Source organism: Propithecus coquereli, unplaced genomic scaffold (genome assembly GCF_000956105.1).
Source record: "Propithecus coquereli isolate 6110/MARCELLA unplaced genomic scaffold, Pcoq_1.0 Scaffold32, whole genome shotgun sequence".
NCBI classification, from domain to species: Eukaryota; Metazoa; Chordata; class Mammalia; order Primates; family Indriidae; genus Propithecus; species Propithecus coquereli.
Genome location: NW_012148841.1, coordinates 8937867 through 8952330, shown reverse-complemented (window position 1 = coordinate 8952330; position 14464 = coordinate 8937867). Strand labels below are relative to the sequence as shown.

The 14464-nt window shown below is 38.8% G+C and overlaps 1 long non-coding RNA gene across 1 annotated transcript in view; it reads left to right on the top strand.

The window, feature by feature from the left end:
- Window positions 1-14464, top strand: part of LOC105815221 — a 151342-nt gene that overhangs the window by 44909 nt on the left and 91969 nt on the right. The window contains exon 2 of the long non-coding RNA XR_001137731.1: window positions 12409-12565. This is a non-coding gene — a long non-coding RNA (uncharacterized LOC105815221). The remainder of the gene's footprint in view (window positions 1-12408; window positions 12566-14464) is intronic.

The window sequence follows — 14464 nt, the reverse complement described above, 5'->3', positions numbered from 1 at the left end:
GCTTCCTTGGAATCTAGAAGTGGCCCAAGGACCCAGAGTCTCCAAAATAACAGTTAAGTGGGACTAGGGTGCAGAGCTGTGGTAGCTCCTGTTCCAGTGGACATGATAGAGGCTGAGCCAGGGCCATCAGCACAGAAGACAAGCAGCCAAAGGAATGATGCAGAGGGGAGATGAATCTCGGAAAGCACAAAAATTAGGTCCAGTATGACACCAAATAAATTAATATTGACTAGGTAACTAAATATAATAAATGTTTAATAAATCTTTATTGACTTTTGTTGGTTAATTGTCTCCTATATTCTACCTTACTGGTATTATTGGGAAATACGAAGGGAGATTTAAAAGCCAATTCAGATTTAATACATAAGGATTGAGGAATCAGAGTAAAGGAAGAACAAAAATGTGTGAGATAGATGTTATTAATCAAGGAAGGCTTCCTGGAGGAGAAGAGTTTTGAGTTATTCTTTTGAAGGCTATAATGGTAAGGATTTATAAAGAGGAAGGAGTTGTCTGTAAGGGTCTCATGGAATCTTAGAATCTGAGAAAAATGCCAGGTTTTTGAGTAGATTTTAGACAACTGCTAGGATAGTTTAACCTCATCATTTTTTTGTAAAATGTAAGAACAATATAGAAAATTGATATTTATACTTTGGCTTATACTCTAAACTCTGGCAAAACCCAAAGGTGTTTTATTGCCTTTGAGACTGGAAAAATTAAAATCAGCGTATATATTGTTGGCAAAGAAGTGGAGAAACAATTTTCTTACACATTTTTATTAGTGTATAAATCATCATAACCTTTTTGGAGGTCAATTTGATATTGTTATCAAAATTTAAAATGTAAATAATTATTGATCCAGAAATTCCATTTTGGATATCTGTGTATACATAAATATATTTACAAGATTGTTCATTGCAATTTTGTTTCTAATAAGGAAAATAAGTTCAACTTAAATATCTATCAACAGTGGAATGTCAATAGTGGAGTGAAAAACAAACTCAGGTACATCCATGCTATGAGACTGTTAAAAGATGTAGGCCCATATGTAATGATACGGAACAATCTCAAGACATGATCTCACACTGAAAAAGCAAGTTGTAAAATAGTGTATAGTATCAACCCAGTTATATAAGAAACAACAAAGAGCAAAACTTGAAAAAAATCCCAACCTAAGGATAGGGACATGAAGGCACTTTTTCCCTTTTATTCTGTTTGCTTCTGCATGTATACATTTGTCTAAATTTAAGGGGACAAAACCCTCAAGGATATCATCCTTTAAATAAGAACCAAACTTCATCTCCCAGAAAGGGTTAGAGGAAATTTTCAAGTTAGTGTTCAAGAAAAAAAAAAAGATAATTGGGAAGGAAGCCATAGGTAGTTCTGTACCAATAACATTTCACAGAACTTAAAGGATGAGATTGAAGAAAAATACCAACTGATTTAAAAAGGCCTTTTATAGGCCAAAGTAGTGGAAAGTTAGAAAAAGTATCAAAAATTAGAATATAATCAAATCATTGTGGAAGGAAAGTTTTTTAAAAATAGAATAATACTAAAAATAGAACAAAATGTTGTACTCACTTGATTTTATGTGCAGATTAACGAGTTTTATATGGATGCTGTCAAAGATTTTATATAAACTTATTTTGTTCCAAGAATGACATAGCAAATAAGACATTTTTCTTTGCTTACTTTACCTTAAATCTTGAACCTAGATAGAACTAGGATAGAAAAAAATCAATTTCAAGGATCTGAACCACCGAGCAGCCCACTTTCTCCACTGTCCTTGGATAGGGTTCAGCCCATCCTTGTACACATGCTATGCCAGGGGACTCAGGCCCTCACGAGGTGACCTGTCCTATCCTTGGACAGCTCTGCTTTTTACAAAGTTCTTAGTACTGTATTAAAGTAAAATCTACCTCCGGGGCAGGGTTACCTCTAACACACATTAGAATGAGCTTTGAAATTTGATCAAAGTCCAGTCCCCACCCCAGACCAATTAAGTCCCTGGGAGTGAGGCCCAAGCATCAGACTGTTTCTGAAAGTGCCCCAGAGAGTTTCATGCCAACCACTGTACTCCTGGAAACCCATCAAATTTTTAAAAAGCATTCTCAAATTTCACCTTCATCTCTTCTCCAAGAAAATTATTCCCTGGTCTTTATATGAATTAGCTTGGACTGTTTTACAGGTCTGTGTGATGAGTATTGATTCATACTGAAATCACTACAACAAGATTTTCTTAAGAAGAAATTTGGTGAAATACAGTCACAGTGGTTAGAATTGTATTACAAAGAAACAAACCAAAATTTAACCACAGTCTGTTTAGGATGGGCTTATATTTTCTATCTCTAATGAAGTCTGTTTACTTGAAAATTCAAGGTCTGTGCAGTTGGAGCAGTTGGACTAAGCAACGTAAGAATGTGGATTTGAGAGTCTCCTGCGTGAGGGACTATGTGCTGAGCAGGTTCTTGTGGGTCTGCCTCCAGTTTTCACCAGCTCGGGGTTCTTCTTTTTCTAACGACGTAAAAACAAACCCTGGGCAGTGGTGGAAATAAGCTAAAGGTGAAACACACACCTGGCCTGATTTAGTGAGAAATCAATCATTCAAATACAGCCTTTTTAAAAAGAAATATATAATTATAAAATTATAAGGAAATATCTTTGTTTAGAGTTTACTAGTGAAAACTAGAAATTATGATATAGAGAGTGTTAGAATTTAGATATCCTCCAAAAGTCTATGCACATTATTTTATGTAGCAAGTTAAGGTAGACATAGCCTTGTGTTTGTAGCTTCTATGGAGTGTGAGGTGTTTTTTTTTTGTTGTTGTTGTTGTTTTTTTTTGGCCTGGGGAAATTTTGAACTTTACAGTTGAATAATGCTCCACATATCAACTTATAAGGTGTTGTGCAAACTACTAGAAAAATGGGTATGGGGAGACAAGGCATTGTGTCCCTCCCCAAAAAAACTGGGTTCCTGGACCCCTGCACTAGGCACTGGGATGAAGATGGGGTGTCCTCAGGCCTGGGGCCTGGAGACTGTGCTGACCTGAGACATGGCGTTAGGGGTGAAAATGGACTTGGAGTGACCCAGGCAGCAATCTAAAGAGAGGCCAGCAGAAGATGTCAGAATAGATGGGGAAGTTTAGGGAGAAAGTGCCAGAAGGATCCCAAATTTTAGTATGAGTGCCACTGGCTGTTGCTAGGGTGACACTGTACAAGGCATTGAGCTGGTTATTGAAAGTTGCCTGTTGGCCCTACTTTGTTTCCTATGTGGGATATAAAATATTTCATGCATTTCTATTTATTTCTATTCAATGTGTTGTAGCTAAAGCAGTGATGATGGTCAGCATCACTGGAAATCATACCTTTTTGCAGTTTACATTTCTCTTAATGCTCTGTGCACATCAATCCTAACCTCAAATTCCTTCCTGGCCTCCATCCTCTGACCAAAATGGGTCTCATTCCAGTGGAGTGGTCTGAGGCTTCTCAGCCACCTTCTCCTTCTAGGCAGGTGTTTCTGGCCTCATCTCACCCCAAGCAGTTCTCTGAAGATGTCATACCTCTTGTTCTTCACTCCCAGAATGCTCCATTATTCTAATTTCACTTTGCAGTGCCTTATGGAGGTGGGAGGTGACAAGGAATTGAGAAGGGCCATACCCGTGACAGCCACAATTCTGCCCCCACCCTACACTGGGCCCTCCCGGTGAACTCAAGGAGGGCACTTCTTTCTGAATGAGGGTCGGCTCCATTTCTTTTTCTTCTAATCCCTTTCAGAGAGTGCTCAGCATGGTGAGGAATGAAACCCAATGCTCCATGGCCCCTTTCCAGCTGGGTGCAATTCCAAACTGCATTCAAAGCCAACACTAATTATGTTCAAGGTTCCTTATTAATAACAAAGTAAAGACATATGTGAGCTAATATTGAATATTAATTTTCTCTAACAAGAGGGCTCGGCTATTTTATTATGGATGTGAAACTATCTTGGTATCTGAATATGAAGACACTGGCATAGAGCCTCTCACATGTCTGGAGGGGATGATGGTGCCCTCTGGCAGGAAGCTTCCAATTTTCTGGGACAACTTTTCTCACATTCTTGCTAAAAAGCCTGGGCCCAGCTCAATGGCTTGGCAAATAGAGCAAAACCTGGATTTGAATGGCACTCACAGAGAATCCATGATCACCCATTGGGGCCATTACAGGTTTATTTTTATATTTTCTGTGTTTAGTTTTCCTAGATAAATCAACATTTAACTAGTTTGTAAATTTATCCTAGTATAAATCCACTTAAGAGAATGTTGGGCTCTTAAAAAGAATCAGTTGCATACACATACATGATCTATGTGTTTCCTAGCATGGTACCTAATACATAATATTCTCTTAAAAGTTTGATTAATGAATTATTTCAAATCATTAAAGCAAGGCTCTAAATTTCTTTTCTGGATAGCAGTTTCAAAAAAGCAAACTTGTTATGGCTTGTACTTGAAAATAACAAAAATCACTTCTTTAAAAATATTCCCATATCAATTTCATATCAATTTATCAATTTATAATAAGTTTGCAAAGATTCATTGTATCTCATATCAGTGGTTCTTAGCTTCCCATTAAAACTACCTGGGGAGCCCCACCCAAGATCAATTAAATCAGAATCTCAGTTGTAGGTTTTGGGCATCTGGAATTTTAATTTTTTAACACCTTTATTGGGGTAAAATTAACATACAACAAACTGCACATATTTAAAATGGACAATTTGATAAGTTTTAACACATGTGTACACCTGTAAAACCATTGCCACCATCAAGATAGTAAATATAGCATCTGTGGTTATAAAACCTACTCAGGTGAGTCCTGAGCCCAGCACAGCTGAGAACTACCACAATAGAGCCTCAAAATCATGAGCTGGTTAAGCGTGTCACTTATAGCTGTTCTTCCCATTCAGTGAGGCAGACTACTCGTTGTCAGACTACAGAAATACAGCAAATAGCGAAGACGGGACTGGGATGGGAAAAGGTGGGAACTAAGTGGGAATTCGTGCTGGCTCTGCCCCGAGCAGGCACCTGGCCAGAAATCCTCAGTTCAATTGACCGCAAATCCAGATGAGAGAAATGGAACTTTACAGTTGAATAATGCTCCACATATCAATTGTATGACAATCTTACTGGCTGTTTTCATCTAGTGCTAGTAAAATAGTGCATCTTTAGAAAATAATATTAAAAATGTCAGCCAACTGGAATAACAATGTTAGGATACTGATTAAATGGATATGGTTTCTTTATATGGTGGAATATTATGCAGACCCTAGAGCTGATTTTGTAGAATATTTATTGAGTTGGGGAAATGTTCATTGTGTATTGTTAAGCGAGAACAACAAGTTGCTAAATCAGTGTGTACTGAACGATACCACTTCTATTTTGAAAAAAGTATACACAGACACAGAAAAAATAAAAGACTTGGAAAATATACATCAAAACATTCATAATTATTTCTAACGGTGGAATAAAACATTTTTCTGTACTTTTCATATTTTGAAAAATGAAAACACTCAAAGAACAAATATTAAAGATCAGCTGCACGAATTCCCCCGAGTAAAAAATAAAGCCCTATATGAAACAATCCAGTCAAAATGATGGAAGAATATAAAAATCATTAGCATTCTAGCTTCGAACTAGTATGCATTACCCAGTAGGCACTCACTAAATGTTTCTTAAGTGATTTGAATAAATGACTGGAGCTAAGCAAAATAAACAAACCCCTGCTCAAGTTGGAACTAGTTCAGTTGCTTTTCAGAGTCATCAGAGCAAATTTGTTTTGTTTATCCTATTAAACTCAAGTTTGAGGTTGCGAGGCATTTGTATGACTGTTGAAGTGTGTTGGCATTTCATTTCATTTTGACTGACTCCAACTGTTTTTTAGTATAACAGGACTGGGCAATATGCAAATAAGCAGGTTTCTGCATATGGGCTGTTGTATTAGTTCTTGCCCATTTCAGAAAAGCTTCAATCTGAGGAGTGTGCTCTTCAATATGGGAGAAAACAAACATGAAATGAGCCCACGCATCCCTTATCATGTTGAAGTAGTTTACGTTTTTATGATACGCTTGACATGTGGCTGACGTACGTAGGAGCTCCCCGAGTCCCTGTGTGTCTCTTGTTCCCAGCCCTCTGCACTGGGCCTTGGCTCTGTTCGTTACTTTTGCCAACTTGCAGCTTTGTTCTCTCTCCGCCTCTCCTTATTGCATCTGTCTTCTCAGCCTACAAATGCACTCAAATCTCTGCTGGCCTAAAATTGCTTCTCATCTCTGCCCCTCCCTAGTGTGACCATTCTATCACTCCCTTTCCTTCACCGCCAGCCTCTCAAGGAGGCTGTCAGTACTTACCGCCTGATTCCAGCCGGAAGTACTCCCTCCCTCCTCTGGGCTACGCTAGACCCTTTTCTGTCCTTCACGGTATTCGTGTCGTGTCAGTCACACCCTTTCCTGCCGGGCGTTAGGCCAGGCATATTCCCGTCTTGGACACATTTTCCCTTCAACTCTGAATTCCTAGGAACACAGCGGTCCTTCTGGGGACTGATTTGTGAGACTTTAGGGTATCTCTTAAGCATATGGACAGGTTTGTAGCCTTTTCCTGGAACTCATTTCCTTTAAGTGTCCTATGCTTTTTGCATATATCTCACATCTAAAGTTAACTGCCTTTCTAACCTTAAGTAAAATTTTATCTTTCATCTAGTGGCTTTCCCTCTCCCTCAGAAAGTTTTTGTTTGTGTATTTGCTTGTCTAATTCCTTCAGAAGAAATAAATAGAAGAGGCCACGCCACAGCACAGAGTCAGACTTGGGTTCAAATGCCAGGACACGCTGACATGGACAAGCTCTCTGACGTTGGGGTGTGTCACTAGACTTCTCTGTGCCTCAGTATGCCCACATATAAAATCGTTGTAGTAATGCCCACCTTATGGGGTTATTGTGAGGATTAAAAGAGGTATTGTCTGGGAGGCTCTTGGTGCTGTGTCTGGGCCGTCAGAGTTGCTCACTGAATGCTCAAGTGCTTCCTTTCTCCCTGGCTCCCTCCTTTCTTATACCTGAAAACACGTTCAGAACAAGGAAGCTGCTGAGGTCTGAGTGCTGAGCAGCCAGTGAGTTCGCACGATTCAAACTGGTGTCCCAGCAAATCACCAAATCAATACACTTCACGAGCCTCCTGGGCGTTCACTGTCAGATCACAAACCACAAACGTAAGGTCATGAATGCCAAGAGTCTGTTCTCTCTGCTTTACTCAACCAGTTGATGTGCCCAAAGAATTTGAAATAACAGAAAATATACATAGCAAATATTAAAGCGGCAGATGGTATTCATGTGCTGCGAGCTCTCTGTGTTGCTAAGTCACTCACACATCCAAAGCCATAGTGGAGGGGAAGGGGGAAAACCACATTTCACATTTCTTGGAATTGCCATCTTTTTCTCATCTTTGATGCCAATGTCTTCTCACAAGATTTACAAGAGAAGAAAAGTCTCACTGTTCTGAAAATGCCAGAAAACGTTCCAAAACTTGCTTAGTGTTCTTCCTAGCAACAGATCCAACAACTTCCTCCACATTTCTTCCGGGTGGCATGGCTCTCCTTGTGTTTATCACTTTCTGTCATCTGCTAGCTATATGACCTTGGGCCACTAGTCCAGTTTCTGTGCCTCAGTTTTCTCATCTTTTAGATGGGGATAATAAAACTGCCTACCTCATAAAGCTGTTATGATGATCAAATATATGCCAGCAAGTCACAACGGTGCTCAGAATGGAGTAAGCACTCACTATGTTGCTAGGCAGTGATTTTACCTGCATAAGCAATGGATGAACCTATGGGTTGGGGAAGTATGTGCACTAAGAATTACAATAGACCCGGAGTCTTGGCTTTTGCCACTTACTAGCTGTGATGAGTCCTTGAGAAGTTACCTTACTAAAACTTATTTTTTTAATCTGTAAAATAGTAGAAAAACACTTATTTTTTGATATTAAATAAGATTACCTCTGTGAAAAGTAAACTTCAAAATGTCATTGAACACGAAATGATATTATCATCTCTTACCTCTGCCCTTGAGCAGGAGCTGCCCAGTCTTCGTTGTCTTTGCATTTCTGTGGCTCCCAGGGCAGCACCTTGCCCCCGTGGGTCTACAACACCAGTTATTAAATGAATAGTTTAACAATTCAACACAGCTGAGAAAAATGAAGCAAGCCAAGAAAGCCTCTGAATGGTCAACAGAGATGGTGTGAAATCCACACGTAACACTCAGGTGCTTTTTTGATAGACTGGCCCGTAAGGCCCTCTTGAAGCTTTTCCGTTTTACTTTACCCAGAGTCAGCTCTAGGAGGACCAGGAGCGTCCAGTTAGAGCAGGGAGGATGGGTGTGGTTATGCTGGGCAGGCACACTGACCACCCGAGAAGCGGCAGCTTAACAGTCTGACTGTAACGGTGGAGACAGAAAAACTAAGAAAAGCAGACACAGGAACTTAAAAAGCCTTTCAGTGTGGGGCTTTATACCATAAGGAGAGATCCCATGAGGCTTACTGAAAGCTAAATTAGACAAAGCAGTTGAGATCTTCTTCGGAGAACAATTGCACTTTGGCAAGGATACCAGATGACCTAAAATGACAGATTCTGCTAATTTCCATGATTGCTTCAGGGAAGGTTGAAGATAACTTGGCTCTGTTTTTGCAATATGTTTCACAAACATAACTTCTTGGTCTGCTGCACAGGTAATTACTCTAACCACGAAGTTCATGTTGCCAATTATCTCAACTATGGCCTCATTTTCTCTGAGGATGCCGAAACCTAATTCTTCTGGGTTTTGCGAGCTCTAACTAGTAAATATTAAAACCTTTATCCAGCAAATGAATTGCTTGGTCATGTCAGTTTATGTAGCTTTTTATATCTTCAGGATAATTTGGAGTCAATCTGGAGTATTGGTAATTATTAATTTTAAGTGATGACCTATACACTAAAATGAATTCATTTTTATTTATTAACAGTTTTGTTTTCACCATTTTTATACCACTCTTTGCTCTGTGAAATACTGTCCAATTCAGTGTTGGGTTTTTTTTTTATCAGTGGCATTCTAGATGGTCTAATTCATAGATGATGTGATGGTGAAAGGCATAACAAATATTTTGTAAGGACGGAGTTGAGAAGTCAAAAGTTTTGGACAGGTTAGGATAATGGACCCAATCTGAGAATGTGAAATATTGATGAGGTGAAAATAAAGCCTTCACTTGGTTCTTACAAAAAGATAAGGGACATCTTAAGAGTCAGTCTGATACACAGCTATAAGAAAGGCTAGTAACTGAGGTGTTGTAATCTTAGTCTACATGAATCAGGCACTTTGGGCTGTAAAACATAGAGACTCACTCAGGACACCCTAAGGAAGGGGGACTTACAGCACAGCTTTCCTGTTTGGATCTAGAAAGTAGGAAGTTGGGCATGAGGTGACCTCAAGGGATTGACTCCTTTCTCTCATGTGGCCTTCCTGCTATCCCTGCAGATTCAGTAGGTTCTTCTTTGACTTCGGATAGCCAATAAAAATCCCAGAGAGAGCCAGTATGATTGACTTGTCTTATTATCAAGGGCCAGAATTGGAACCAATGAGTGAAAGCTACAGGAAGAGAGATTCAGCTATGTATGGAATTCCCTAAAAATGGAATCGTCCATAGGCAGATAGATGGTTGGATTTAGTGACCTTCCAGGCTCCTTCTGCCTTCTAAAATTGTGTTTTTATTTTTATTACCATTCTATTATTTCTTCGCACAGGTGTCTAATGAAACCCATCTTTTCATGTTATTATTAAAATGAACCGTGAAGATAATTCTGGCACAGTATAGTTAGGATATGCCTAAGGTGTCAGAAACAGTCATGGTTTTGCGTTAGCCTCTTAAGTAAAATATGTTTCATATGTAAAATGCTTGTAAATTAGATTTTATTATAGTAAATATCAATGCCATCCAAAGAAAGGAAATAATCTACATAACATAAATGTAATGGAGCAGCAAACTGCAACAGGGATACTTCTGTAAGATGATTGACGTTTTTCAAAAGAAGGTAGACAAATGGCCAATGAACATGAAAAAATGCTCAGCACCACTAACCATCAGGGAAATGCAAATTAAAACTACAATGAGATACCACCTTACTCCTATCAGCATGGCCATTATTAAAGAGTCAAAAACAATAGATGTTGGAGTGGATGCGGAGAGAAAGGAATGCTTATACACTGTTGGTGGGGCTGCAAACTAGTACAACATCTATGGAAACAAGTATGGAGATCTTCAAAGAAATAATTGTAGACCTACCATTCAAGCCAGCAATTCTCCTGCTGCGTATCTACCTCCAAAGAAAATGAAGTCATTTTATCAAAAAGACAACTGCACTTGAATGTTTATTGCAGCACAATTCGCAATTGCAAAAATGTGAAATCAACATAAGTTTCCATAAATTCATGAGTGGATAAAGAAAATGTGGTATACATATACCATGGAGTACTACTCAGCCATAAAAAGAAATGAAATAATGTCATTTGCAGCAATTTGGATGGAACTGGAGACCATTGTCCTAAGTGAAGTATCTCAGGAAGGGAAAAGTAAACACATATGTTCTCACTAATAAGTGGGAACTAATAGATGGGTACACACGGGCACGAAGTGATACAAAGGACATGAGAAACTAAGAAAGGGGGAGGGTGGGAGGAGGTGTGTGGGATAAAACCTTACCTGTTGGGTACAATGAACACTATTCTGATGACAAGCACCCTGACTTAAGCATTGAATGAGGTATCCATGAAACAAAAACACTTGTACCCCCTTAATATTTTGAAATAATAAAAAAGAGATGAGTGTAAGAATGTTAGGAAATTTTTTTCCAAATGAATTATAAATGATGTTCCAGAGATTTCAGTTAGGCTTTTAAACTTATCTATCGTGATGGACTGAATCATTTTGGGCAAATTTCAGTGATGACTATTCTGATAGTTGCCTGAACTGAAGTTCTCCAAAATAGTGTAATTAAATTTCAGCATTCGAACTCTACTAATTTGGAAATGTGTATAAAGGGAGAATAAAAATCATTTCATAAAGTGTAAATCCTTTCTCAGTAGAAATTAGTTATTTACCCTGAGAAATTCTGAAAGTACCAGGGAGACTGCAGGTGGCTTCCCTTTCTACTTTCCAATGTAAGAATGCATTGAAACAAAAAAGACCCCAGCCTGCCTGGGAACTGTATTCCCTTGAGGCAACACATGGTCAGTTCCTTTCTCCTAAAAATTGGGGAACTGTTTTATATGGCTTTAAAATTTTGGACTATTAATTTCAATTGTATTTATTTTAAAAACAAATCAGTTGTCAAGTGCCAAAAGTGTAAAGAAGACAGAATGTTAGGGCTAGAGGAATCATCAAAGAACATCTTCCCTGACTTTCTCTCTTTTGAAAAAGTAATGGCACTTGGGCATCATCCCACCTGAGATTCTGATTTAATTGGTTGGGGATTTATTTGGTCTGGATGGGGCCCAGCCATCAATATTTTTTAAAAGTTTGCGCAGTGGTGCTAATGTATGGGCAGGGTTGAGAATCACTTAGCAAGCCCAAGGTCATGCTGTTAGTGATGGAGACAGTTCAGCCAGGTCTAGAACTCTGGCTTTTGTTCTTCTCACTCAGACTCTTCTCGCTTCAGACTAACCTCAAGGTCTGGTTTTAAAGAAAGGGTGATTTTACCCTTTCTCATAAAAGCGAGGTATTCAATAAACATGCTATGCAAGCACATCTTTTAGTTGGCTTCTGTTTAATTAAAGTTTCTTTCTGTTCCACCTTAACCTTATGTTTTTTTTCTTACAATGGTGTGTTCAGCAACCCCTTTATTCCCAGATGCCTTCTTTTCTCACTGCCTTCAAAGCCACCTCTAAAATGTAATTTCATTGCTGAGTTACTCTCTGACATTGTCAACCTTGATCAAATACTTAGTTCTTCATTGTTTGCTCTTTTCAGTCTGTATTAGATTCTTCCCAGCCACAGCCTGTGCGTTGATGTGATTGTAATGCATGGTGTGTTCCCATGAAGTATTAGAGTAGAATAAGATCAAGTGCCTTTTTTCTTTTTGATTTGTGTACACGGTTGTTTCCTGCTATTTAGGAGGTAATTCAGAGTTCTATTCTACAATGAAATGTAATTGGAATTATGTTACCTGTTTTAATTACCCGTTGCCATGAAGTTGCTTACAGTTTCTTAGAGATTGATGTCATTAAGCACAATAATGCTTGGTTAAAATTAATCATGGAATTTGATATGTATTAAGTGCACCTTATCAATTTTAGTACTGTAAGTAGAATGAAATTTCGCCTTAATAGAATTAACTAACACCAATTTATGTTGTTCTGTGTTTTTCCTTTCCAGGAATCTTTGTGATCTTCTTCCTCAGCACTTTTTACCCCTGTTTGCTGAAGACCTTGACCAAAGCTGCTCTCGGCTGTTGGCATCGTCCTGAGAAAAGGACGGCTTCAAAAATCAGGGAAACATTTGGGACGCTTCTAGCCCAGTGGATCTTCTGAAGGTGAATGAATTAGTTCTCTCTTTGTCTTTAGAAGTCTGAATTAGCTCATCTGTCTTCCAAAATCTACTTCTTTGGAAAGTCTGAATAGGGGAACAGGTTATTGGAAATTCTTTATAAACAATTTAGAGTTTTTCTTTTGCAGGAGAATTTTTTAGTAGTTATGAAGGAAACTAGTTGGCTATTTTGACTGAACAGGAATTTATTTGAAGTTGGATCTCTGATCTGTTAAGATTTTCTCTCTCTCTCTCTCTCTCTCTCTCTCTCTCTCTCTCTCACACACATACACACATACACTGCTTTTTAAAAAATCAATGATATTTCTCTTTTCAGAGAAATTTCTGATGTATTTAGGGTTTCTGTCAGCCTCAATATCTACCTTACTCTGCCTTCTAGGATTGTTTTGAAGATCGAACAATATAACATATGAAAGCACTTTGTAAACCATGAAGCATTATTTGCATAAGTAAGAAAAACAATTACTACTATTCTCAAACATTTATAATCCTCCAAAATACTCTCACACCCTCCAATCTGTTTTTCTCCATAGTTTCACTTGTTTTCAGTTCAGTCCAAAAAACATAGCTAGGCTCTCAAAAAGCAAAGGTGATAAGCCCTTGCCAAATGCGAGAGGCAGACATCCAAATAGATATGACCAACTTCAGTATAATAAAAGTATATTGAGGGTGCATTAAGGAACACACAAGCCATCTAATGCAGCCTGGGGCCAGAGGACTGTGTGCATACAAGTAGGCTTCCTGGAGGAGGTAGCTGCTGAAATGGCTCTTGAAAGATGAACAGGAGTTCGCCAGGTAACGAGCAGGGTGTGGGGAGGAGGGCGTTGCAGGCAGGAGGGTGTTACAGGCAGGAGCAGTGGGAAAGTAAGAAATTCAGGATTTCTGGACTGTAAGGTATGGTGTGGGGGGGTGGAGAAAGGGGGTGGGCAGGAAGCACTGAAGCACCTAGGGGTTTTCCTCTGGAAGTCATTGTCATTTTAGGTGTGTTACCTAGTGTAGAGAATGAACTAGAGGTGAGCAAGATTGAAGGAAGGGAAGATTCATTTTATAATCATCTGGGGAAGAGAGAGGAGAGCTAGAATTTGGGTGGAAGCAGAGAGGAATAGAGAAAGAGAAGGAAATTTGAAAGAGTTGGATTTGATGACTGATTGGGCGTAAGAAGTGGGAAAATGTCAGGACTTGGGATTCTCAGGTTTCTGATGTGTGGGACTGAGAGTATGATGATGCCATAAAGGGAATTTAGGAGGGAAGCAGGTTTATTCTTCAAGAGGGAAGAGGGAAGGACTTTGAAGTATATGCAGCACATCTAGATAGAAATATCCAGCAAGCACCTGGAAGTGTAAGTGTGGAGGGAAGGGGAGGATTCAGGACTAGAAACATTGACTTGGGAGTCGTAGGCAAGAGTTAAAAATCTTTCTTAAAATGTAAATTTGATTTAGTACTTAAGCCTTCAATATTATTCATTCATTTACTTAAAACACAACTCACCACATTCTCAATTTCCATTTTTATTTTGACATTATCTGCTGTTTCATTCATATCTGTAGTTCTTCTTATTTTCTTGGCACAATAAATTAGGATTTTTCTTAGGGACAAATATGGTGACTTTTTCAGTTCGATAAAGCAAAATTTAAAGTAGTGTTTAATAAACAATTTAAACCCTAAAATTTAGGAGAGTTACAAGCCAGTGCTGCTCTTCGTTTTAATTCACAGTAGTTATAGAAATTATGTAAGAAAGGTGCTTTGCTTTTCGAAGGGTAGTTCTTCTGCTGTAGTAATCATGGTCTCTTGTTAGTCCCTCACTCTCATTGTTCCGTACAGTACTTAAGCATTGCTTATGGGAGACCGAGCAGGGTCTTTCTTGCATTCCTCAGTGGGGTGGTGC